Genomic DNA, 25,912 nt, shown 5'->3' on the forward strand with positions numbered 1-25,912 from the left:
AGCCGGATGGAAGATGGATGCTACCGCAATGTTCGACAGCAGGTAAGTGATGGTTTAAGGAAAGTGCAAAGTATGGAGAAACGCAACCTTAAACTGACTGTTGTTTCGATGTCTAACCTTGTCGTCTGTTTTTCCTTCCAGGCGCTGCTGTCGACGATGGAGTGTGTCATGCTGCAGTGCCAAGATGAAGATTTCGGCGTTCCGGAAAGTGTAAAGATGAATACTTGGTTCGCCTAAGAGATGTACAGGTAAGAACAGCTTTGCCAATTTTGGTAAGTATGCTGGCAGGAAGCAGGATATCTAGAAAGCAGGATCTTCAAAGGTAAGTCTGACCTCAGGCGACAGTGAGCGTTACACTGCTTGCAAGTGCAGAATAACGCGAAGCGTCTGTCTTGAGGATCGGGGCAGCTTATATGGCTGAGATTGTGGGCACACCCACTAGGGCCGGCTTACCAGCCACACCTTGCCACTCCAAGAGAGTGAGCATGTGCAAAGGCAATCCATTAGCAGCCACACCCAAGAATACACTTGGGGCTGCTTAATGGATGGAATGTTCAAGGTTAATGTATCTGAAGTGCTAAGTCCATAATAAAAGCTTTTTGGTATTAAATGGATGTTCTTGTTTACTTTTGTTCATGAGCCTGGTGCCAAAAGCGCCAGTACAGTGTCCACCGAGGCTTCCTGTGCATGCAACCCCTGCATGCCTGTGCCCCTGACTTCATGACCATGACAACTTCAGACCAATTAGAGGAATAGAAACAGCACTGCTCTCAATCTGGGATGACCTGAAGGCTAATGCAGACTCGGACACAAGCGAAGATCTACTACTTCTGGATCTCTCAGCAGCATTTGACACAGTCAACCATGACATCCTCATCAGGAGTTTGGAAGAAATAGGAATCACTGACCAAGCCTTACGCAGGATCAAATCTTTCCTAACAGATAGAACAGAAACCGTCTGGATCAAACCCTTCAAATCCACTCCAAGGGAATCCACCTGTGGAGTACCACAAGGATCCTCCATATCTCCACTGCTCTTCAACATATAACTGGCATCACTAAATAAGCTCATTAAAAGACATGGCCACACATGCTGCAACTACGCCAATGACACAAAGATCATCTACAAAAGTACAAAACACACACAAAGAAAACACAAACCTGCAAGAATGCCTACAAGAACTCTATGGCTGGATGAACACAAAAAACCTCAAACTCAACCCTGGCAAAACAGAAATAATGGTCACATCCAAAAACAGACACTACATCCCATTACCAACAGAACTAGGAACAGCACTGACACCATCAACAACAGTAAAGAACCTCAGAGTCTTGATGGACAATGAACTACCACTTGATCTGCAAGTAAATGCTATAATCAATAAATGCTTCTTCCTCCTGCACACAGTAAAAAGGAACCTAACGTTCCTCTCCTTCACCCACAAAACACTCACCATCATCGCACTCATCATGTCCAGAGTAGACTACGCCAATGCCTACTAAAGAAACATCAGCATATATAAAAACGCAGCTACCAGACTTCTGCTCAGACTACCACAAAGAGAACACACATGCCCAGCACTGGCTACAGATAAAACAGCGAATAAGGTTCAGAACAATGTGCATAATGCACAACTCATATGAAGCTACCACATTTGTCTAGAACCAAAACCATACAATAAAAGAAAATTTGGAAGAACATCTTTCTCACACCTGGCTCTTAAAATATGGAATTCCCTATAAAAAAAAAAAAAATGAAATACAAGGGAACATCTGGAATTCAGAAAACAACTAAAAACTTGGCTCTTCACCCCAGAATCAGAAGGTAACGAGTAGTAATCATAAATTCTGGCAGAAACAGGAAGCCCAGGTAGGGACCTACAATTGCTTGTCTAACCATTCCCAACTGCTGGGCGTAGGGAGGACATTTTGGACCTCTCATGTACACACATTGCCAAGCTTACAGAGGAATTCTACAGCAGGCAGCGACCCCCCCCCCCCACTAGAAGTCAATGGAGTGACCCATAACCTTCCTAACCTATCCATCTCTAACCCTAGGTTAGGGGAAACACACCTTCACCACCCATGTCCACATACCGCTAGACTTCTACAGACGATAAGGACCACAACATACCCACTGACTAGGATGGCTAATAATATCAAAGCACACAGGATGGTCATAGATGCCAACCACAGAAACCAAAACAAAGAGGTAAGAAACCCCCCCTGCTAACCCAATACTAAAACCACATTTTTCTGCAAACTCTTCTCCTACAGAAGCTCAGACGACCACATCTCTGCACAGCAAACGGCACGTACGTCACCATACTGCAACATAAAAACAACACATAACCGTGCACAACAGCACATGGGAATCACACCTAGGCTCAGCGAATGGTGCAAAACGAACCAAAGCTGCCAACAGAACATCATATCTCACTTTCCTATTCCCACTGCACCCTACTAACCACACCCACAGCCTCCCTGTTTCACACCATCCTTTTTCAGATCCGCCAGAGCGCCAGGGGACCACTCCGGTGGTGATAGTGCATGGTACAAGTACCCTTTAACATTAACATGCTCCCTATTTCTACTTCTCAGCTAACACAAATGAATCCCACAAGATTGATTACCTCATGTATGCTGCTAATGCTCAACTACATCAAAAACCCCAAATGCAGGGTAAACAATCAACAGCAGGTAGCAACTTACCTCACTCAAGTACACGGGTGGGATATTAAAAATAAACTGTAAATCAGTCCATTCTAAAAGAAGGGTGTAAGAATTGGACAAGGCCAACCAACATTTTTCCCATTTGACTGACTCCCAGCTTTGAGTTAGGGCCTTAGATCTCACCCAACGTTCCTGTCCTAGGGGTTTTATTTCATGGCGATATAAATAACCTGCCCCATCAAATCAAGTTCACTAGCCTGCTCTCCAATCCCTGTATTAATTATATTGATGGTTGCAAGAGCTGTGTGGGTCCCCATTTTACTTCTTACCGATTATAATGTAGTTCCGCCATGCACAAAATATGGTCTTAGCAAATGGATACAGCCTGTGATTGAGTTATATTTCAAACTGGGGGATTGAATAAGCACTAATATAAAGGCTTACACCAATGCAATTCAAAGTAAGAAAGCTATGCACGACCATAGGCGTCCCTCTAAAAAAATGGCATGGGGTGACCATCTTGGAGTAAGATTGTCCTCCTCTTCTCATGGTCCTAACAGATGCCTAAAAGTGCTCTTTTTTTTTATAGCGGGCTGTATGGGATATAACGCCACTTTATTCAGAGATGTGGGATCATGTTGTCTTTGCAACCCCCCTGGACTATCAAGCTAAAGCAGTGGCAGCGGCAGTGAATGCTTGTGGCCCTTTGAGGGTAGGGTGTTATGCTGGAAGAGACATCCCCCAGGTCATGGAAAATGTGTTCCTGATATACCTGTTAAGGAACTCCAGGTCAACAGTGTCAGTAGTGTAGGTAACCCTGAAGCCCTTACATGTTTGGGCAAAAATGTTGCCAAACCTGGCCTGTGACAATTCCAGGACGATCATAACCTCTCGCGAACGGGGAACCACCCCCTTTTGGACTAAGTAGGTGAGCTCTCTACGCTTAACACCCCTAGGGGACAGGGTAAGTGGAATCCTTCTGAAGGTGATTCCTGCTCAAGGGACAGGGAACTCAAGAGGGTTATGAGTCACCATCCCTCCCCCAGGCACTAAGATGTGTGTATCCTTTTAGGAGCTAGTTTTTACAATAAGCATACCCACCCTTTTTTAATGGCTGTTTGACTTCTGACCTTACCTGTGCCCAATCTCCTGAAAAGATTGTGGTAAGATGTTTGAAACAGCACCCAGGAGGCACGTCCCATGAACAACGAATCGCATAAGAGGCTCATCCACAGCCAGGGAATTAATGCCAAACAGGACCAAGATTTTGTGGCCGGCACGGGATAGAGAATGCTGGTGTCAGTGGCCAAGCCAAGAAGGGCACCAGAGTGCAAATGGAAACTGCAGAAAGTTGACCTCAGCCACACAGAGACTCTGTGAGAATGAGTCATGAGGGCCTCTGAGGGCAGATGCGTAGCCCTGCTGAAAGGTTGCATATGGGAGTAGCCCTGCTCGGGAAGATGCGGGAGTGAGGCAGGAGGTCCTTGGAAAGCAGATGCGCAGCCCACTGAAAGGTCATGTAATGGACTCCACCCAGCCTGAGAAGCCACACGAACAAGACAAGAATGCCTCGGGCAACCGACGCGAAAGTTCGCAGAAGCGATCCCACAGCAACTGAGAAGCTATTAACCCAAATTAGAGGAGCCTCATGAAACCAAAGTGGAGCCCAGCTGGAAAGTTGCAAGTGGCTCTGCAATCGCCGGAGAGCTGACTCAACCCAACGTCCCTCCTCCATAGCACCACTAGAGGTAATCAGGTATGCAATACCTGCAGTGAAAAGGGAGGCAGGCAAAAGAGAGGAGAGAGACAGAGCCCCCCAGAGTGGGCAGTGAGAAGGAGACAAGCCACAGATTGGGTAGAGACAGAGAACACCCACGAGGGGTGAGTGAGAAGGAGAAGAACCACAAATTGGGGAGGGACAAAGAATACCCCAGAATGGGGAGTGAAATGTAATCCCTCTCTTTGCACGCAATTCAGCTCCGTCTGACAAGGGGTCCACTTCAAGCTTAAAATCTTACGGAAGATTCTTCCTTTTCTGCCCCAAGACGTGCGTGCACTTGTGATGGCTTCCTCCCTTTTTTGGAAAACTAGATTATTGCAACACTCTCTACCCATCTCAGCCCCTAGATTTACTAAACTGCCTTCAGATATTGCAGAACACTGGCACCAGAATGGTTGCTGGTGTTTCTATTCAGGACCACATCTCCCCTGCGCTGCCATGCCTTCATTGGCTCATTGTCAATCATTGTATCCTATATAAATCCTCTTGGATTATACATCAGGCCTTTTAAGGGCATGGGGCTGAGTTCCTGCAGGAGAAGTTCTGCCATTTCATTCCCTCTAGAGCAGAGATCTTCAAACTGTGGGGCGTGCCCCCCCAAGGGGGCGCGCCCGCATCCCAGGGGGGGCGCGAGAGCCCAGCAGCATGAAATGTTAAAAAAAATATATATATTTTTTTTTAGGTCGGAGGAAATGGCCAGAGGCGGCTCACATGGTCGGACTGGACCATAAAACTGACTCAGATACCAATGAAAAAGTGGGCCACAATTGCAAATGGATATTCATTCCTTTTGTCACAGACCATTTGAATAGTACCCAAGGGGTTGTTTTGTGTCAAAATGTAAGCAAATGGTGATATTTAAAGAATATTTATTCAGCAACAATGGTCAAAACTACTAGCTGCATAGTGAAGTAACTCATCAAACTGGCCCACATTGGCCAAAAAAGTGGGCCATTTTGATTGGCCTACACTAGCATTTTTAGTACAGGCATTGTCCTATTGCCCCATAGGCCAGTCTGAGCCTTGCAGCTCATCCATAATGGCAGAGGGGGTATCCACCCAGTGGCCCCCTCACCCATTATGGAGGATCCGAGGAGCCAGCCCAGTGAAACATTGAGCACGCCCTCAGCTGCTTTTTCCACCTGAGGGAGTGCTCCTGGGCTGGCTAAACTGTGTGTGTGTTTGTTTTGGTCCCTTGAGCTGATTTTGAGGATTGGGGGTAGAGTGGGGAAGGAGGGTTGTACAGCAAAGGCATTTTAAAAATGCCTTTGATGCACAAACCCCCTACCCAGCTGCCAAAATTAGCTCTCCTTCAGAGGCGCTGTGGAGCCCAGGGGACAGGGATGGAATTTATTTTACTGGATATCTATCAGATGTCCAGTCAAAAATACCATGCTTCCCCCTTGGCCCCCCAGCACCAATTGCAAACCGTTTGGCTTTTTACCCATTTATTTTAAACTATGCTCTAAAATGCAACATTTTTACCCATTATTTATAAAAAATTCACGGGGGGAAACCCCCCGAACCTCTCTTGATTGGTTCAGACTCCCTCGCTGCGCTCGGTCGCTATGGCATTTGTATGGGAAATATTTATGGCCCTCCACTTAAAAAAAAAAACAGATTCCACTGGCCCGCGGACTGTGTTGGGAATGTGGGGGGTGGGGGAGCTCAGGGACTGTGATGGGAGCAGGATGGGCAGGAGCACTGGGATAGTGGTGGTAGCAGGGTGGGAAGAGCCAAGGGACTTGGTAGGAGTGGGATGAGGGAGCCCAGCGACCGTGATGGGAGCATTTGGGGGAGCCCAGGGACTATACTGGGAGTAGGGTGCAGTGACGGCACGCAATATTTCATAGCGATTTGTACATACTGTCCATTTGACATTTTGGGGGGGGGCGGCCTGCCCAAACTTTGCACAGGGGGGCCCAGGCCAAAAAAGTTTGAAGACCACTGCTCTAGAGCCCTTTAATTTGGCTCGGATTTCCTGATTCAGGTTCTCAGGTATCACTGGGCTAAAATAGATGGTTGTGCCTTTTCCGTGGCTGCTGTGATTTTATGGAATAAACTTCCGCGTTCTCTCCGCGCTACTGATAATCATCTGCTTTTTCGGGGTCATCCGAAAACGTTCCTGTTCTGAGCCTTCCTGTCTGTTCTTCCGTTCTCTTGCCCTTCTCTCCTCCTCTAGCGTCGTGATGTCTTTCTGGTGACGGTACGCTTTACAAATTGAGGTAACATAACAGAATGTCCTAGAGTTTGGTGGGAATGGAAAAGAGAGAGAAGGCAAACACCCCAGAGGGGGGAGCGAGAACGAGAGAAGCCTTTGAGGGTGGAGAGAATATGGCTTTCATGCCCTAACACGAGGGCGGGCATGGCATTTAACGGTCCGCCAGCTCAAGCTAAGGCAGGCCCGAGTGAAGCGAGAGCTTCAGGTCAAACTGTGTCCGCTAAAGGCCATGTTCGCCCTCCTGGCAGAGCATGAAAGCCATATTGATTCAGTCTCATAGTGGCTGACCTGTCAAAATTGCCATTCCCTAATGTTTCAAAATAATCTGCCTTCTTCCAAAAATCCACACTCACGGTTTAAATGGCTACTGTATTGTTGGTTATATGCGATTCCATCGAGTTTTTTACATCGCAGGAGAATTCATCAAATGATGTTCTTTTATGACATTCTGCTGAAAAGGTATGTGAGGGAGACCCCTGCAGCCTCTCCCAAGCACCCCATACCTTTTTATTACCCTAACTAACACCTACACATACTTTTGTGGCAAAACTCGATGAATACATTGCGATGAATTCTCCTTTGATGGAACATCCACTGATGGAACCTCCCTATCCTGTGTTGGTTCAGATATGATGGTCACCATTGGTATAGTTCACATTATAATTTGCTTCTATGCACATTCATGACAACACCACTTAAAATAAACAAACAATTATGGGCTCTTCTCGTCTCAGTGTATGTCTGGGTACATGCAACTTCATGGTAACCTGTGATCTGCATGTTCCCTCTTTGCTGTGGTGGGTGTACATTACCCATGTCTTCCAATCGTTCTCCTCCGTCCATGTTTCAGCATGTGTACAATCTGTTTGGATGCTAATGTGAGTTCTTTACATATGTTGGGGTACGTGCACCTTTGCCATTCGTTTACTGATCTGTGTCCTGCATTTATATTACAGCCTGTATACTTTCCTTTTGGCTGTTGGTGTTAAAATGTGTCCTGTGCCTATGCCAGAACACCAGCAGCCTTGTCATGGACAGCTACCGTTGCCACTGTAAAGCCACTTAATCTATTATTCTGATTCCAGCCGCATGACAGCAGTCGGGGCACTTTGTGGGAATTCCCACACTTATTTTAATTGCTACTAGTGTAAGAAATCAAGCCATGGGTTGTGATTGTGATGAAGGAGTGGGAGAGGATGATCGGAGAGTCTTGGGGCTCCTTCATTGTTTTGGTTCTATGGTAACCCATGATTGCCTGTGTCTGTGCCCCAAAATATATTAAGATGGCCCTGACTTAAATCTGACACAAATGTGCAGGGAGCAGAGGACAGGAGAGAAACAAACAACCAGCGCCCCATCTGTTCCAGGGCTCTGTCTGCAGCTAGGTTTCCTCCATTAGATGAAATTAAATCACTTCGCCAATTTCTGTGCCTTCAATGTATGCAAATGGGGCCTGGGCGAAGGAGTGAAAATCATGTTGTGAAGTATTTCCCTTCTCTGACTGCATGATGTCAGATGTTCATGATACACTGGACAAGTATGTACAGAAGACTCGCCTCCATATTAAGAGCTCCTTCCCGAGTGACTTTGTCAACCATAAAGGAAAGCGTTGGGCCATCTGCATAAAGATCATGTGGCTCAAACCAACAGACGTGAAGCCCAGTGACAGCTGTGATACTCCCAGCTCTGACCCAATCAGGAGGCTTTTTGAAGGGATTCATCATCTGTAATTGCGAATTTACAAATGGCGTGCCTATTTTGCGTAGTGCCAAAATACTTGTATGCATCAAAGAATGACCACAGGCAGGTGACTATCACAAAGCCGTTTTGGGGTTTTATGCCTGAAACAAGTACAGCCAAACAAGTAAGCTAGTTTTCAGGGATCTCAAGTTGTGCCATGTCAGGTGTGAAATAATACATCAGTTTTAGTTGTTAGGTTCACCTCATATTGAAATCTTGCACATGCAGTATTCCATTTATAATATGTACTGGAATACAATATGGCATGTTAACACAAATGTCAGACTTTACAGGAAATTATTTAAAGTTCTTAGGAAACAATACTGGGCACGAAGGAATGTTGTTAAGTGAGAACATGGGGATTGTATTGTTTTCTTCAATTATTAGTAGGCTTATGAATTGTCATATGCAGCACTTAACATGTGCTTGAATTCTGCCAAGGCCATCTCATTCTTTTATTTTTACACAGATAATTAAATGAATACTCGTTAGTTGGTCATATACATTATATATATAGTTATGACGCTACTGATACTCACTATGATACAATTAATTTGACTCCTTTGACAATTCTTTGTGGTGCTTGTGAATTTTTGAGTCATTCACATTGCAATAGGTCAAACTGGTCTAAAAGCCTCCTACACCCTATGCAACAGTCTAATATTGTAAAAGTACAAAAAAGAAGGTGGGTGAGGCGCGCACTCCCGGTCCTGGTCAATTGAACCTGTTGTAAAAAATAAGTAGCTGGGTCAAATCCCAAAATGGACAAAAATTCACAGGGTTAGATCCCTTCTGCTGCAATTCAGGTACTTAGTAATAACAGGGTTAGATCCCTTGCTGCAAATCAGGTACTCAGTAATAACAGGGTTAGATCCCGCGGCTGCATTTCTGTGGTCTGTAGTTGTTCTCCTCCTAGCGCTTTCTTATCTCAAATAATCATCAGGGAGGCTGTTGAGCAGGTGTGTCTAATTAGACTCAAAGGATTCTGGTAGCTGTAGTGAAAACGTTTTTTTCTGTTCAGGTGACCAGCAAACGACACCCCTCCAAAGCACAAGTCCGTCCCAAATTTGGGGGAGGGGAGAGAACCATCTTTATGATTCTCAAAAGTGTGGCACAGTCACCCCGTGGCGCTGCCTCTGGAGCCCGGGACTCCCATAGCATTCAGTACAAAAAGAAGGTGGGTGAGGCGCGCACTCCCGGTCCTGGTCAATTGAACCGGTTGTAAAAAATAAGTAGCTGGGTCAAATCCCAAAATGGACAAAAATTCACAGGGTTAGATCCCTTCTGCTGCAATTCGGGTACTTAGTAATAACAGGGTTAGATCCCTTGCTGCAAATCAGGTACTCAGTAATAACAGGGTTAGATCCCTCGGCTGCATTTCTGTGGTCTGTAGTTGTTCTCCTCCTAGCGCTTTCTTATCTCAAATAATCATCAGGGAGGCTGTTGAGCAGATGTGTCTAATTAGACTCAAAGGATTCTGGTAGCTGTAGTGAAAACGTTTTTTTCTGTTCAGGTGACCAGCAAACGACACCCCTCCAAAGCACAAGTCCTTCCCAAATTTGGGGGAGGGGAGAGAACCATCTTTATGATTCTCCAAAGTGGGGCACAGTCACCCCGTGGCGCTGCCTCTGGAGCCCGGGACTCCCATAGCATTCAGTACAAAAAAGAAGGTGGGTGAGGCGCGCACTCCTGGTCCTGGTTCTCTCCCCTCCCCCAAATTTGGGAAGGACTTGTGCTTTGGAGGGGTGTTGGTTGCTGGTCACCTGAACAGAAAAAAACGTTTTCACTACAGCTACCAGAATCCTTTGAGTCTAATTAGACACACCTGCTCAACAGCCTCCCTGATGATTATTTGAGATAAGAAAGCGCTAGGAGGAGAACAACTACAGACCACAGAAATGCAGCCGAGGGATCTAACCCTGTTATTACTGAGTACCTGATTTGCAGCAAGGGATCTAACCCTGTTATTACTAAGTACCTGATTTGCAGCAGAAGGGATCTAACCCTGTGAATGTTTGTCCATTTTGGGATTTGACCCAGCTACTTATTTTTTACAACAGGTTCAATTGACCAGGACCGGGAGTGCGCGCCTCACCCACCTTTTTTTTGTACCTAATATTGTAAAAGAACAAATTGAATCACAAAGTAAGCACAATTTCCTTTTTTAGCACTTCAAATTTCTTATCACAACACACAGAACAAGCAGCAGCATGTCCCTATCAATGATGACAAGCAGGTATCCTTATCACACAGTTTCCTTTGATCTATGTCTTGAAAGAACAGCAAAAGTCAGAGGAGATTATTTTTTGGGCTCAAGTTTCTTTATGTTCTAGGTTAATAGAAGTGGCCATTTGGTTGAATTGTGTCTTAACTAGTTAAAGGTATTCAATGGCCTAGAATAGTTCAACTCTTCCCATGGTACGCCAGAGCATATGTAAAAAAACATGCTAACACAATAAATATACCTCCTTCTTTTGCAGGGGGCCCTGCCCTGGGACGGCACGTATGATGTGTCGCCCCACCCTGGCAGGAATTCCTGCCTACACCACTGGCTCATGCAGCATTTCCGCAACAACAAGAACGCCAGTGGGTATCTTCGCGAATAAGGCAGAGCAATCCAGACCCCTGGGGCAACCCTTCATAGCCCCCCCCAGCCCCAGCACCAAAGAAACCACATATGGCAAAGAAAAAAAAGCAGCTCCTCTGGGCACCTGGTGTGGTGTGTTGTGACCACCTGGCACACCCATATGGTCCTGCAGACATACAGCTCTTCAGGGAATGATGGGAAGTTTCTATTGAACTATTGCCTGCCACTGTAGATTGTGAAGTCTGGGTATAAAACGCACAAAGTGTGAAACATGCTGTTGCTTTCGACCAGCCACATTCGGCTTGAGCTAGGGTTACACACATTGGCAGGTTTCCACAGAGGCATATTCTCTAGTCCACCCACTTTGACATGAAGGCATGGGCCTAGAATTCTAGGTCAGTCAACTCTTAACAGGGCATAGACACCTGACTGTGCTGAGGGAGAAATATCTAGCCTTACCCACTGCAGAACCTGTGCAAGCATGAGAAAGCTGTGATCAAGTAGGACGCAGAGGTTACGTACATGAGCAAGAGGGAGCCGCAGCAATACCTTAGCTGGGTGAACTAACATAAGTTGTCTTTCTGAGGCCACAATATTGTTGTGGAATTGCCCAGGTTTAACTTTATCATAATTGCCATTTCAATATTTGTCAATAGTTTGTCAAGGTAGTGCAACCCCTGGTAACCCTTAAATGACGTCTCTGGTCCTGAGCCACAGTCAATTCCCAAGGATATCCTGCAGGTCCCTAAATTCTCAACAAATACATATGGAAAGAGGAGAAAGCTTCACACGATCTCATAAGGAGTAAAGCTTTCTAATGAGAAATAGGAACTTATTGGGATTTACCGCCGGAATACCGCCAAACTCGTAATGAGGATCCTATTTTTTTTTCTCATAGGTGGCATTTAGCAGAACCAAGCAAGGGAAAAATATTCATGTTTATAGACTGTTTTGACATTGCACAAGAAAAACATGTCTATACTGTCCTTATACCTATATAGTTTGAGCTCATAGCACCCCCATTGTTTTTGGCTCATGGGAATTTATACACAACTTAGTAAGATTGCAAAGTTTTGGTGGAAAGTTGGTGCTTGAGCACAACCCAGAATTGTGGTTCACATTTGTCTACATAATTGTTGCTCAATGGAAGGGCTTAGGTTTTAATTGGATACAGCCACCATGCCTTTACAAATATATGGAAAGAGGCCTGATTAGACAGTTAAAACTGAAAGCCACCATGACAGTGGTGAAGGTTAGACGGGAAAGCAGGGGGGACGTGGAAGTGCAGGGACGCCACTCTCCTCTTCCATGGCAGTTCTCCTTCTGCCATGCCGGACACCTCCCTGGTGTCTCTGCCTGGGAACGTCAGAGAAGGCACCAGTGCTAAATTTGCTTGTTCTGGTGACAACTGGTTGATGCATGAGGATTAAGGATCTGACTGGGGGTGGATGGAAAATACAGAAAAATCTAACAAAAATGTTTAGATTTTTGTTTGGTTCTATATCGGTAAATCTCTGCAATGTATAAAATGTGAACAGAATTTATTTAAACATTTAAATATACATGTCCTAATTTGGTGCCTCTACAGAGATTAGGAGAGGCTCACTTTTTGGATTATCCATGTTTCGTTCTTGCAACAATGCAAGGCAGTTCAAGTGGGAAAGAAGACACTGTGGCTCAATAACCCGGAAATAACTGCAAACATTACCCTGCAAATCCATGCGGTCAACTTTCCTAATATGCGGGTGCTGAGTGCACTATGTGCATTCCTGACCCTCATTAGAGGATGAAGCCAGGTAGAGACTACATGTGGATACTGGAAACTAGTGGAACACTGTTGCAATCCGAATCCCACCCTCCTGAGTCTGCTCCAATGGCTGTCCTCAGCTTGCCTGTTCTCCTCCTCCCTCAGTCAACTATAGATAATAACCTAAATTCCCCCAAGACCAAATCCCACCATGTTCCCCAAATCAATTATCCAGTTCCCCAAAGACCGCAAGGTCTCCTTATTAGTTCTAGAAAAATAACTTTAGGTCACTGGGTTAATCCTGGAAGGACCTGGAAGGTTAATTGGCCAATTTCCGAAAGAACCATATGGTCAATTACGGAACACCGTGCACCTTCTCCGGATTCACAATGGGCCTGGGATCCAAACAGAGGCCCGCAACAAGGGCACTTGTGTCTTCTGAATTCTCCCTAATTTACATCACATTTAGCGAGTTGAAACTGCAGGCGAACCCTCGGGTCAATGGTCCACTTTAGCAAAAACAACACAAACACTGGGGCCGATCTAAGAAGTGTCAGAGTCAGCAGTTATGCATGTTGTCTCGGGACGACGCGGTGCTACACAGGTTCGATACCCGGGTCGTGCTTAGAAACCTCTGGGTATTAAGCGCGTTATAAATAACCAAATTACATTTACATGCATTCTCTGAGGGGCGTGCACAAGAGCAGTGCATGCATGCAAACCAAAAGGCCTGTTTTTATATGACTGTCACTTGCATGTGAATAGCAATTGCCAAGGCTGGTCGTCGGCTCGTGCATTACGCTCCCACTATTAAAAAGGAAAACAAAATGGGGACAACACAAACACTGGGGCCGATCTAAGAAGTGTCAGAGTCAAAGTGGGACAAACCAAAAGGCCTGTTTTTATATGACTGTCACTTACATGTGAATAGCAATTGCCAAGGCTGGTCCTCGGCTCGTGCATTACTCTCCCACTATTAAAAAGGAAAACAAAATGGGGACAGCAAGAGGGCAATGTGAAAGGCAGCCACTGTTTCGTAAAGGAGAGTAATGATTAGGGTGTAATTGTGTCGATGAGAGCGTTTTGCAGAAAAGGCTTTGCTGTCATTTTTACCTGCATGTCACAGGTTCACGTGATATGCTCACACTACTAATGACATGCGGTGAGGATTGGTGCTGCAGTCATAAATGTAGGCAACAATGTACCCCGAAATGTAAGAAATACAATGGCCCGATTCATGCACGCTTGCCACTTGCGCGTGTTCTGTGCACCTACACACGGTGGTGATCGTGCATGGTACAAATTAACTGCCCGGCTATTATGCAAGTCTATGCACTTAAGGGGTCAACATTAACAATAACATGTGACATAATCAGACCTGGGCAGTTTTAGTGCAAAAAGTGAGCAGAGGGGATCAACCCGAAGAGTAGTTGCTGCATCCTCGAACGTCCTCCCCTCTTGAGTGCCTGACTTCCCAAGTGCAAGCCACGCCCACAGGGAAGCACAATGCACCCAATAGGTGGTTTAAGAATGATAGGCATTTCCATTTCTTCTGCCTTTCTACCTTGGAAATAGGTGTGTAAATGCAGAACAAGCGTTGCCAGTTTCAGGATCCTTAAGGCCCACCGCTGGCAATGTGTGCCGCGTGTTTATAAGTCTGTCCCCAGTCTTACACCCTCATTGATGCTTGTGCCAAATATCAATCTCGGTGCAAGGTGTGGACCTTACATTCAAATACACAATTGGGGCCAGAGTTGAAACCACAAGTGCTCACAAGCTCATCTTCCTCCTGCTCACATGTGCAGTGATGAGGATGTGGCACACGTCTTCTCGGACAAGCATGTTTTTTATTTTTTTTTATTTGTCCCAATTAATGTAGTGCTCTAATAGGGAATAAAGACTGTTATGTTATGCTACTGACATATATGCTCCGCTGCCATTTGCTTGGTCTCCAGGTGCTCTAGCAGATGGGTAAGAGGGGGTAGGTTATGTTAGTGTGCAGTGAGTGAAAGTGTAAGATTCCATTGCTCTTGTGTTGATGTATGCAGTTCAGAAGTAACCCGGAATTGTGTGCAAACTTGTTTCTAGGTTATCTGTGTCGTGGGAACAGAGCAGTGGTGAGCAAGCCACAACCCCACACATGCTCCGGCCCACAACTTCCGTGATACTGCACCATTGAGTATGGAGGATGGGGCTGACATGAGACTACACTTACCTTGGGGGGAGCCATCCACAGCCCCCCCCCTAAAATGAACTTGGACATTGCAAAACACGGCTGCCAATACCATCTCGCGGCCAGCCTGTGTGGAGAAAAGGGGCAGAGCTTAATACGCAATTTAAAGCCTACACTATTTGTAATGCCTCCCGGGCAGAGCAGACAGGGCCAGATTGGCTAGGGGGCAAGGTACCCAATGGAAGAAGGAGAGGGAGCATAACGAGGGCAACAGGAAGCAGCAAGTAATGGTTGCTCGGGTGCGGTCAGAGGAGGAGGTGGTGGAAGGCAAATACACCAGCTGGTGGAAAGAAGGAGGATTGGAGTGATAGGATAATTTATGACATGATAATGTATTGGTATTGCGCTCATATACACGTGTTTCAGTGTGGAGGTGCTTAACAGAAAAAGTGAAGTATTCGTTGGGGAGAGCAAGCAGTGCTGTGTGGAGAATGTGCATGCATGAGTAGCAAGCAGGATTATTAGAGAGTGTAGGGAGTGAGTGGGAACTGATTGTGAGAGTGAAAGCAGGCTGACAATAAATAAGGTGGGGTGGAGTGTTAGTAGTGGAGAGGAGGGAGCATTAGCCTGGAGGATGGAGTAGTAGTGTGGAGGAGAGATAGTGTGGAGGAGGGAGTACTAGTACCAGGGAGAAAGGAGCAACATCAAAGGGTGGAGGCCAAGTTTATAAGGAATGAGAGACAGAAGGACCGAGGAGGCAGGTGCAGGGAGCAAAAGGAGTGAAGAGTGGTGGAGTTGGAAAGAGTAGAGAATATCAAGAAGTGAGGGGAGTGTAATACGTGGACGCGACAGAAAGGAGACTGAATTGAGCAGTGCATCTGTAAGCACAATCCTTCACCCCTTTTGGATTACTCACCATTGAAAAGTGTAGGGACAGTTCAGGATGAACGTGGGGGAGTTTAGACAAATAAAGCATTCTGCCTTGAGGTCTTCACCTCTTGTACAAGTAAGCCCATAGTTAGTAGGGTGCAATCTGTGATATATACTAACCTGGGGTGCAGGGACGCCAGTACTAGGGATGACTGTTGCTTATTGGATGCGAGAGGGACAGCCCTTTGTGACACATAGTTGGTCTATGTGTAGTTTGTTTGGGAGTGAAGAAGAGAGCCTAGTGTTGGGAAAATAGTTGTACGAAACTTAAATGGGTTATACACACCACGATATCACAGATGCAGGCATTCTCAGGGGCATACCCATAATGCACTGAAAAGGAAGGGGTGCATATAGAGTTGGGATAGACATAGCAGAGAATGGCCTTAACTTCAACCCCTAATTAATTAATCTTTTATGATTCACTCAATACCAGAGACCAGTCTTCGAGGGCGGGAACAGGATTTGAACCTGTCTTGCTCTGTGTTGTCTTGCTTCCAAGCCAAACGCGTTGCCCCTGAGCTATCCTCCGGCCCGTAACAGGAATGCTGCTTCTTGCATAACGAAATGCAGTTAATTTCAAGCCACTGCAGGCTCGAAACACTTATGTACCAACGCGATAGAAAATAAATATCTATATTATATCGTAATCTGGGCCATCATTCTACTTCAGTGGCAGGTTGTGATTTGGTCGTGGAGATGAAGATTAACTGTAGAATGAGGTGATATGCCCCGAGGCGGCAGGCTGACCCCGGCCTGTTGCTGAAGTAAAAAAAAGAAAAGACGCACACCTTTGCTGCATGGCCTGGCGCCTGTTGAGTCTTTGGACATCCTGTTCCCCTGCAGCGACACTATGTTGTTTTCTATATCCTGCGCTTACCCTCGCGGGTCCCCGCTGTGTGGCAACTGGGGCAGCTGCTCTGCACATCCGGGCATAGTGCCCTGGCGTGTTGCATCTTCCGCAGGCCCTTGACTTGGCTGGACAGTCTTCCGAATGTGCCAAATTGTACCCACAATACTAACAGATAATCGTATTGCCTTGGGGAGATGTTCCTGCCTCTTTTGGCTCCACCTCGACTTTGTCTGGGACTGTCTCCCAATCGCAAAAGCTTTCTCGAGCTTCCCTGGGCGTGCAGCAGTGTCCATTTTAGCCCCTCTACTCTCGGCAAGTTCGTATACCCTTCCAATGTCCAAAATCTGTGCCAGCGACATGCCTGGCTCTCTCAAAACCTGCCTCCGCAGTTTCCCTGAGCTGCACCCTTGGATCAGTTGGTGTCGGACCATTAAATCGGCACGTGGTGGCTAGCTGTCTCAAATGTGCACAGAATTGATCTAATGTCTCCTCATCATGCTGCTTTTCTCCACACATGACAAACCTGTCAAAGTCTACGTTGGATAAGGGGATAAAATGATCCCTTAGCACGGTTTTGACCGCATCGTAGTTTAGAGACTCATATAATGCGCAGTACCTCTGTGCCCGCCGAGTACAACAGCGTCGCCACTTTGGCATCATCATCTGTTTCTCCGGTGGCGGCGAAAAATATGTCCAGTTTTTTTTATCAAGTGGAGCCATCTCGGGCCTAGTTTCGAGGGGGGCCCCGAGATGTCAAACTCTTGCATTGGTTGTAATGAGCCATGCTGCCTTCTCACTATCCTCACTGTTCCAGAGGCCTCTCCGTCGCTGTCCATCATGTTCGCAGGTCGCACCTCAGACCGTGTTAGAGGCCGCAACCTTGGCTATATCCGTGTCCGACGTAGGGAGACTGCAGAACGTCCAACAATTCAGGGATTGTCTACCGCAGTGTTTAGACAGCGCACGAGCACCCTCGCGGGCCGCAACCGCCTTAAACACCATAAACAAAATGGCCGCCGTCACTCATGTGAGGATCGTGGCGCACGTGAGATGAAATACCCATGACGACACGATTGTCCGTGCCGGGTGTTTTTCTCCTCGTGTCCCGCCTCGTCGCCAGTGTGATGGGGCCTCCCGTGCCTCGGGCCACCCTGTACTAGAACCAAAGCATGCGCATACAAATGAGACTCGGGCACACGCGTCTGATCGTTCCAGGGTCCCGGCGGCAACTGCCTCGCGGGCTGCTTTATTTCTTATGTGCATGCGCCACCATAATGAGGCTAGCACCTGCGCACATGCGTTACGGACATAACATCTGTTGGATAATATAACTTTTAAGTGGGGGATGAATGTCAGTTGAGACATTATTTGATGTTCTGGGGAGGAGTCCCCATGAACAAAGCTTGAAAACCAATAGTGGTCGGCAGGTGGTGTGACTGTTGCTGCAATCTCAAGTGTTCAGAACATCCTGGGAATCTAATTCCTTTTTTTGTGCAATTTCTTCTGAAAAACGTGCTATACATTTGCACCATTTCGACCCAATATTTAAACTGTTTTGGGGGGAGAACCACCCAGGGAGAAGTTGAACTCCCTTGACCCCTTGGACACTTGGAAACTCAGGGGTTGGGGGGTGGCATTTCTCTTCTCGTAGATGAAACCGAAAGTGGACACTCTTGGCTGTAGGTAGTTAAAGCAATGGTAGTGGCACGGGACTAAGGGATTCTTACAACACTATCTGGGACAGATTGTGCCAGCTCTGCAAAGCCCAAAGGGCAGAAACAGAGGCACACTGTGTGCGTTTCTCTGACTGCATCTTTCAAAATTCTGCACAAATGGCGCTTTCCTGCTGCCTCGGGTGTGTGAGAGTGGAAACTGAGCTTCTGCTGGCTGCGCAGAAGGATGTTGCGAAACGCCACCGATCCATTGCCTACAAAAAATCTTTGGTTTAGGGGACCCATATCTCCTAGGAATGTTTTAGTATTTGGGAATACATATATTACCACGAGGGATCCATGCACTTCCATACAAGGGGCACTTTATTTTAACATTTTAATATTGCATGCACACATTTTGAGTCTCCCTGCTATTCATTCTCTGGTGAAATGTATGTTTCAATCAAGAATCGCGAATAACACAAAGTTGAGAATTGTACCAGTTTTTACTGAAATCAGAATTTAGAGGAAAAAAGAGGAGTGCACCACATACGGCGTGGGAATGGATGGGGGAGGGGGGGTGCTTCTCTTGAGGAATGCGGAGGCAGATAACAAAATACAAACAAACCTGGAAGAAAAAAGAGTGAATTCTGAGCTTCCGATTTATAAAGGGCATCTGAAACAATTTGGTTTGCAGACAAATGAGAACGTCGACGTCGATTAAAAGGAAACAATGTCACGCATGCAGGGGGCTGGGCTTGGAGGGGCAACACTGGCCATAGAGATGAGGTATCAGAGAGAAAAGGGAGCAAGGGATGGCACAGGGCGGGAGTTGCAAGGTGCACACAACACACCTCGTGCAGGGGAAGAATTTAGCAATACAATATAAAGACATCGGATTTTAACATGACCTTTGCACATGTATTTTTACTCACAGTTTATGAGCGACGTCACTCATAGTGATGGTAAGTAATGCCAGGTGTAATGCCATTAATAGCAGAAATGATGATGTCATTATTGGTCTGTTCATTGGTATTGCTATTAACATAATAAAGTAAGTATGCGTTAGGGTGGTTAAGGTTGCACGAATCAACATGTGTATTGTCTGACTGAGTTTGAGGTTTTATGAAACTGTTTTGAGTTTTATGTGAGAACCCTGCAGCCTCCATAGAAGCGCTTTTCGATTAATTCACATTATTTTACTGCTGCTCCTCACATATGACTGCTGCACTTTTAAGCTTAGCATTGCCCCCATCTGCCGAAATGTGTTACAATGAGTTTCAACGGACGTCGTACTCATTGCCTGCAGTGAGTTCATTTTGGAGCAATGGGGTTCACTTCACAGTGGTGGCTGCGCTGGATCCACTCTGGCTGTTTGCCTGCAGCTCCTTCCATTGAATATGGACATGCACGTCAATACCTAGGCTGCAATTGCAGTATGTAGAGAGGAAAGCCCGAGCAATTATAGCACCCAGTTCTGTATAAAAGCTACCAGGTGCACGGCCCCACTGTGAGGATTGTGGGATCAGTGATAGTGCAGGTTTTTAAATAGCACCTTATTATGAGTTGGAATCCCAATCAATATTTACTGCCTGGGGTATATAGAAAATACTAAAGGGGATAAATACGGGTTATTGACACCATACTGTGCTTTCTATGTGCGCCTACCCCTTGCGATATCTCATGCAATCCCAACTCCTAGGTAGAAGTTACTTTTCAAAGAGGGCATATGCCAAATGCTGCATGTTTCTCATCGCCGCCCTATGCTTAATAAAACAATGCCCATAGAGCAAGGGTATTCAAACTTTTCTACACTGAGCCACTCCGCCCCTCCCCCACCGCCGCCCCCAAGCTCCCTCCACCACCGCCTGCGTAAAAATATGATTTCCCTGCATCCCCGCAAGCTATGCAGTCACTCTAACTCCTGTTTAAAGAGGCTTGTACCCCCCTGGACATCCTTTGGACCCCCCTAAGGAGGCTAGGTGTGCACTTTGAAGACCACTGCCACAGAGTGTCTTTCAAAGAAGCAAAACATTATCTTCAAATTCAAGACACTACAAGTGAACTTAAACTGATTAATAGTGAAGGCTGTCCCCTACAAGCCAGGCAAACGTAGAGGCGTGCTAGAGCAGTACTTAAATCCTCAACGTTTTATCTACAAACTCAAAACATGTACTTAACAGTTTCCAGAACTTTTAGTAAATTCCGAGCTTAAAATGTGCATATTCTTTGCAAAACATATAGACTTGTGTGGTGTCCCTAATGGCCTTCACAGCGCTGTGCAAATAGCACGACCAGTAGCACAGAAGGCCCCTGCCCTGATTCAAGCACAGCGTGTGAAAGTCTTGAGGGAGACTGGCATGACATCACACCATTCATTTTTCAAAATGGGGTCTCGAAATCCACCCGGGTGAAGAAAACAGAGGGCTCTTCATCCCTCCCTGTCTCATGCTGTAGCCATGGTCAGAATACTTAACTCACACCCTTGCCTTTGTCAGGCAAAGTGTGGGAGGGGTGAAGAATGAGGGCTCCTGACCAGCTGCCTGCTGCTGGTGCCTGGAGAGTGGAGCTGTCCAAGTCACAGTAAACGTTTAAGAATGCATGAATGAGTGAGTGAATGCTGCATGGGTGGGTATTTTTATGGTTGGATACCGGCCTACATTTGGGCAGCTAATATGGGCAAGGTTTCTTACAGTGGGTGTGGAATTTTAACTAGAATTTTAGGCAAAGCCAACATGATGAGTGTTATTACATAATGGATACTGGCTGACCATACGTGCAGCCAGTATGGAAATGATTCCTTCAAGTACGGAAATATTCCCTTGACATGACATGACATTTCTACTGATTTTAAAACCAAATCCAACATGATTAGTGTTCTTATGTCAAAACAGGATAGTGGTCTACATTGGTGCAGCCAGTATGGATGTGTTTCCTTACAGTAGTATGACTTTATGGGCAATGCCAACATCATGAGTGTTCTTACGTTTGGGTACTGGTGGATATTGGTGCAGTTAGTATTGGCATGTTTTCTTATAATGATATGGCATTTCTACTGACATTATAGGCATGTTCTTATGTTTGGATACTGGTCTACATTGGTGCAGCCAGAATGGACATGTTCCTTTGCAGTGAGAATATCCTTTGTACTGGCATTATGTCCAAAAGACAAGATGATGAGTGTTCTTATGTGGGGAATGGATACTAATCCTTTCTTGGTTGCAGATTCTTCACTATGCTTAGTCGGTCACATATTTTTGGGAAATGTGTATGGCCTCCAATATAAAAGTGTGCCAGCTTCTACTGACCTTACTACTGTATCCCCTTATTGTACAGTGCTCTATTGCTTTGCAGCTCAATGTGCACTATATAAATCCCAGCACATGCAAACATACTTACATTGACTTCAGGAAATGTAGCAGACGAAGGCTTATGAAACTGGACATCTGTGTCAACTTCTATTTACACTTGACCACAAGATGTTGGGACTGGTGGTATGACAGCTGCCTGAAAAACACATTTGTCCCCCGATATATGCCTTTCATGAAGCTCCACACAATCTAAATAAGACAGAAAAAGTGCCTGCTGTTCTCCTATTTAAATGTTACATTGGCTCTCTTTGCTGGTACACCTGTTTTTAAATTTTCTGCATTAGGTTTAATATATTGTACGAGGAAAAATAAACTCGACGTCTGAAGGCTCAGAACTCGCATGCAATGTGCTTACACATAAAAAGGTAAACACAATATAAAAAATGCTTTTTACCCACAGACGACATAATGTGAACGTCCTTTCCACAGGTCGTCCTCATGCTCTCAATTAAGTATGGCTCAAGTCTTACTGGTTTTTCAACAAACCAGTGTTATGGTTTCTTTTCAAACACCATTTGTATCGTTAAAATGTTTCTAATATGTTATTCTTGTTCTTTCTCTTTTCCATTTCATGCCTATGCTATTTTCCAACTGCAGGACATGTGTGGTTGTAGTATGCTTTTATGAGTACATGTACAAAGTTCGTTTTTAGGAAAGGAATGTTAATGTTATTTATTTTAGTAATTTTGAATCTCATGGAATTAATGTACATTGATATAGTCAAATGGGTAGACCTTCTTTGGCACTTGGAGGGGCTTTGGTGACAAGGGATCCCCACAAGTAGTTTGAAGATATACCTGGAAGAGGTATACAGAGTATTCTCCAGACCCCGTCTACATTGACCGGAAACTCCTATGTTATCACTCCCAAAGTAAGCTCTATGCCATCCTCCCAAAATCTACAGGTCATCGTGGGGGTCAGTAAGCCTTCTGTATAAGATTCGGAGAAGAGTAATGTGTTTCATGACCCCAAAGTGGGTGGAAGCTGCGGGGAAATCCTGAGATTGCATATTTCAGCACTGCGCACCTGTTCCCACAATTCCAGAGTTCCCACCCCATCTCCACCTAGGGTACTCTCATGGCCCACAAGAACCCTCCTGACTCAGAAGATCACCCATCATTACAGGGGAACTGTGGAAGGACTCAGATTCTACCCATGAGAGGATCCACTCTTGCCACGGCGAGTGAAGAGGAGAGTGGAATGCTGGTCAGTGAGGGGGCAATGAAAACCCTCACTGCAGGTATGCACAACTCTCTGTTTCCCCTTGACAGTCCAGAAACGTTGCGCATTGCACTGCAGATCCACACTACGACTGCGTTGCTTCTGTCGGACCTCAAACTGGCACCTCAAATTGAGGTACGACAACTGCCTCAAAACATGTTTTGTCCACCTGATATCTGCCTTTCCTGACGTTGCACACCATCTAAATGAGGCAGGAACATATGCCCGCTTTTCTCCTATGTTTACATCTTCTGCATTGGCTCTCTTTAAAGGTACACCTGTTTTCGAAATTGTGCGCATCAAGTTGAAAATATTGTTTGGGAGAAAACGTCTGTGCTTGAAGGCCTGTGACTTACATGCAATCTATTACATTTGAGAGTTTACACATACAAAAGTCAAACAAATATTGTAAATGTTTTTTCAGCCTCAAGCTCTTGATTGCTGCCACACGAGAGACACTGGATAGTAATTACACAACAGAATAATTATCCGGACAACTGGGAAATATTCAGGGAATGCCCCAAAAAACCCGGGGAAGGAGTAAGGGAAGAAGGGAATAACCTATCACAAGCAGGTAGCATGAGGAATAACCAATCATGACAGGTATTCCATGAACAGGGCAATCAGCAGTAATACAAAGGAGCACAAAACCCTTCAGGCGGTGTCACAGACCAAGCGACTGGCCTGGAAGGAGAGAGCCAGGGAAGGGAGAACCTGAGAGAGAATGGCACAAGAGAGAGACCTTAAGGCCTTGCTGATGGCTATAGAGAGACCCATGAGCCGGAAGATGGCTGCACCCCAGACATTGGGAAAGAGCAGGGTGAGAGAATTGAGAGAGACCCAATAGCTTTGTATCTCAGAAACCTGAGAAGAACGAACAAGTGAACTGAGAAACAGAGACCTAATAGCCTTGTATCTCAGAAACCTGAGAAGAACGAAGAGAACTGAGAAACAGAGACCTAATAGACTTGTATCTCAGAAACCGGAGAAGAACGAATAAGTGAACTGAGAAACAGAGACCTAATATCCTTGTATCTCAGAAACCTAGAAGAACGAACAAGTGAACTGAGAAACAGAGACCTAATAGACTTGTATCTCAGAAACCAGAGAAGAACGAACAAGTGAACTGAGAAACAGAGACCTAATATCCTTGTATCTCAGAAATCTAGAAGAACGAACAAGTGAACTGAGAAACAGAGACCTAACAGACTTGTATCTCAGAAACCAGGGGGGAGACCAAAAAGAAAAACAGAGAGAAACTGAAGAGCCTGCTGAGTGCTCTATTGATGAAGCTGTTGAAAACAAGACACACAAAAGGAGAGGAAACTAAAAGCCTGATGATGGATATATCCCACACACTGGCAGAGACCAGACAGAAAAGGAGAGAACGTCAAAATCCTTCTAAGGGATAGATCTTAGCTTTTGGGAAGAGACTAGCCACGAGAGAGAGAACAGAGTACACATTGGGTCGGGGGATAGTGGGTGACCTGTGGCTTGTGAGTCACAATATCATAGCCTAACAAAAACCCTAAGCAAGGGGGAAGGAACACTGGGAGGCAGGCATGTGCGAAAATTAGTATCATTGCACCATGAAGGTCACCACAACTAGAATGCGAGAATATCTGAACCTGACATGCAAGACAAGAGGAAAGTAGTATTTGCTTGCAAAGTCGAAAGCAAACAGGTTGCTATTTACCAGTTCCTCAGGTTTTTGACAGACAAGAAGCGAGCTGAACACTTTACCCTGAATCTGTGCGGCTGACTGAACAGCTGTGAGCTATATCATTACAACTAAGTTTGAGCCAAATAGCATGCTGAGGTGATATGCTCCAAGGTAGCAGGCTCACCCTGTAAGTAACAGCCTGTCGCCCAAGTGAAGGGCCCGAGCACAGCAAGGGTACCTTAATGAGGGTGGTGGGCCATTAAATACAGGGTGGGCCCAGCCACAGAGGGGCATATCAATGTTAGCACCCATGTAGATCACTGCATAGGTGCAAATATTTTTATTTTTATTTTATACAAATGAAAGAAAAACATACCTTTATCTCACGCCCAACGCAGCACAGTACTTTCAGCCAGGAAGTCCTTCTTCAGTGTTGATGACTGGCAACATCAACATTGAACTGGCTGAAGGCACTATGCGGTGCTGTGCAGTCAGATATAGTATGTTTTTCTTCATTTAACAAAATAAAAACAAATCACACCATTAGCACCAGTGTAGTGATCCACAAGGATGCTAATGTGAAGGGGGATTGGAAGCAGGGAAGGGGAGCGCCCAACGCTAATGAAAGAAGCTCAGAACGTGTGCTTTCCTTTGTGAATACAGCCCGTATATCGAGCACTTTCATTGGGTATGGGCATCTCCCGAGGTACTAATGGACGCTGTATGCCAGAGACTCTATACCAATGAGGAAATCCAGGGGACAGAGGATATTCCTATAGTAAGGACCTTGAATAACACGGAGTACATTGAGCTCACCCATCCTGACACCCTTATTACAAGTACCAGTATTGTTTTGAGCATCGCTTCTATAGGCCTTAGTCTAAGCTCTCCTGTTTACTGCATAAAAGAGTTCAATTCAGACTCCTTTGTGCTCTGTTGAACCCTTCATCACAGCACATTGATATTTTAACTGTCAGACAACAACCGCTTTCTTTTTGTGTGTGTGCAAGCTCGACATTCTAGACTCTTTGGGAATCCATGCAATTAAAATACAATTACTCCAGTAGTTCCATTTATCAAAAACCTATGCTAATTTGAACAGATAGAAAAGGTAGACAAGACAAGACACCTGTCATTTTGTTGATTCCTATTTCTGCAGTAACCAATATTTTATTCCATAACAACAAAAGTCCCTGTGCAAGACACAATCACCATTAAGAATTATGGGGGTGTATATGGCTGTAGAAGTGCCACATCCCGCTCTACCCTATAAAAAGTTAAATTCAGCTGTGTTTGCAGAC

This window comes from Ambystoma mexicanum, chromosome 12 (assembly GCF_040938575.1).
Source record: "Ambystoma mexicanum isolate Mex_15411 chromosome 12, UKY_AmexF1_1, whole genome shotgun sequence".
NCBI lineage: Eukaryota > Metazoa > Chordata > Amphibia > Caudata > Ambystomatidae > Ambystoma > Ambystoma mexicanum.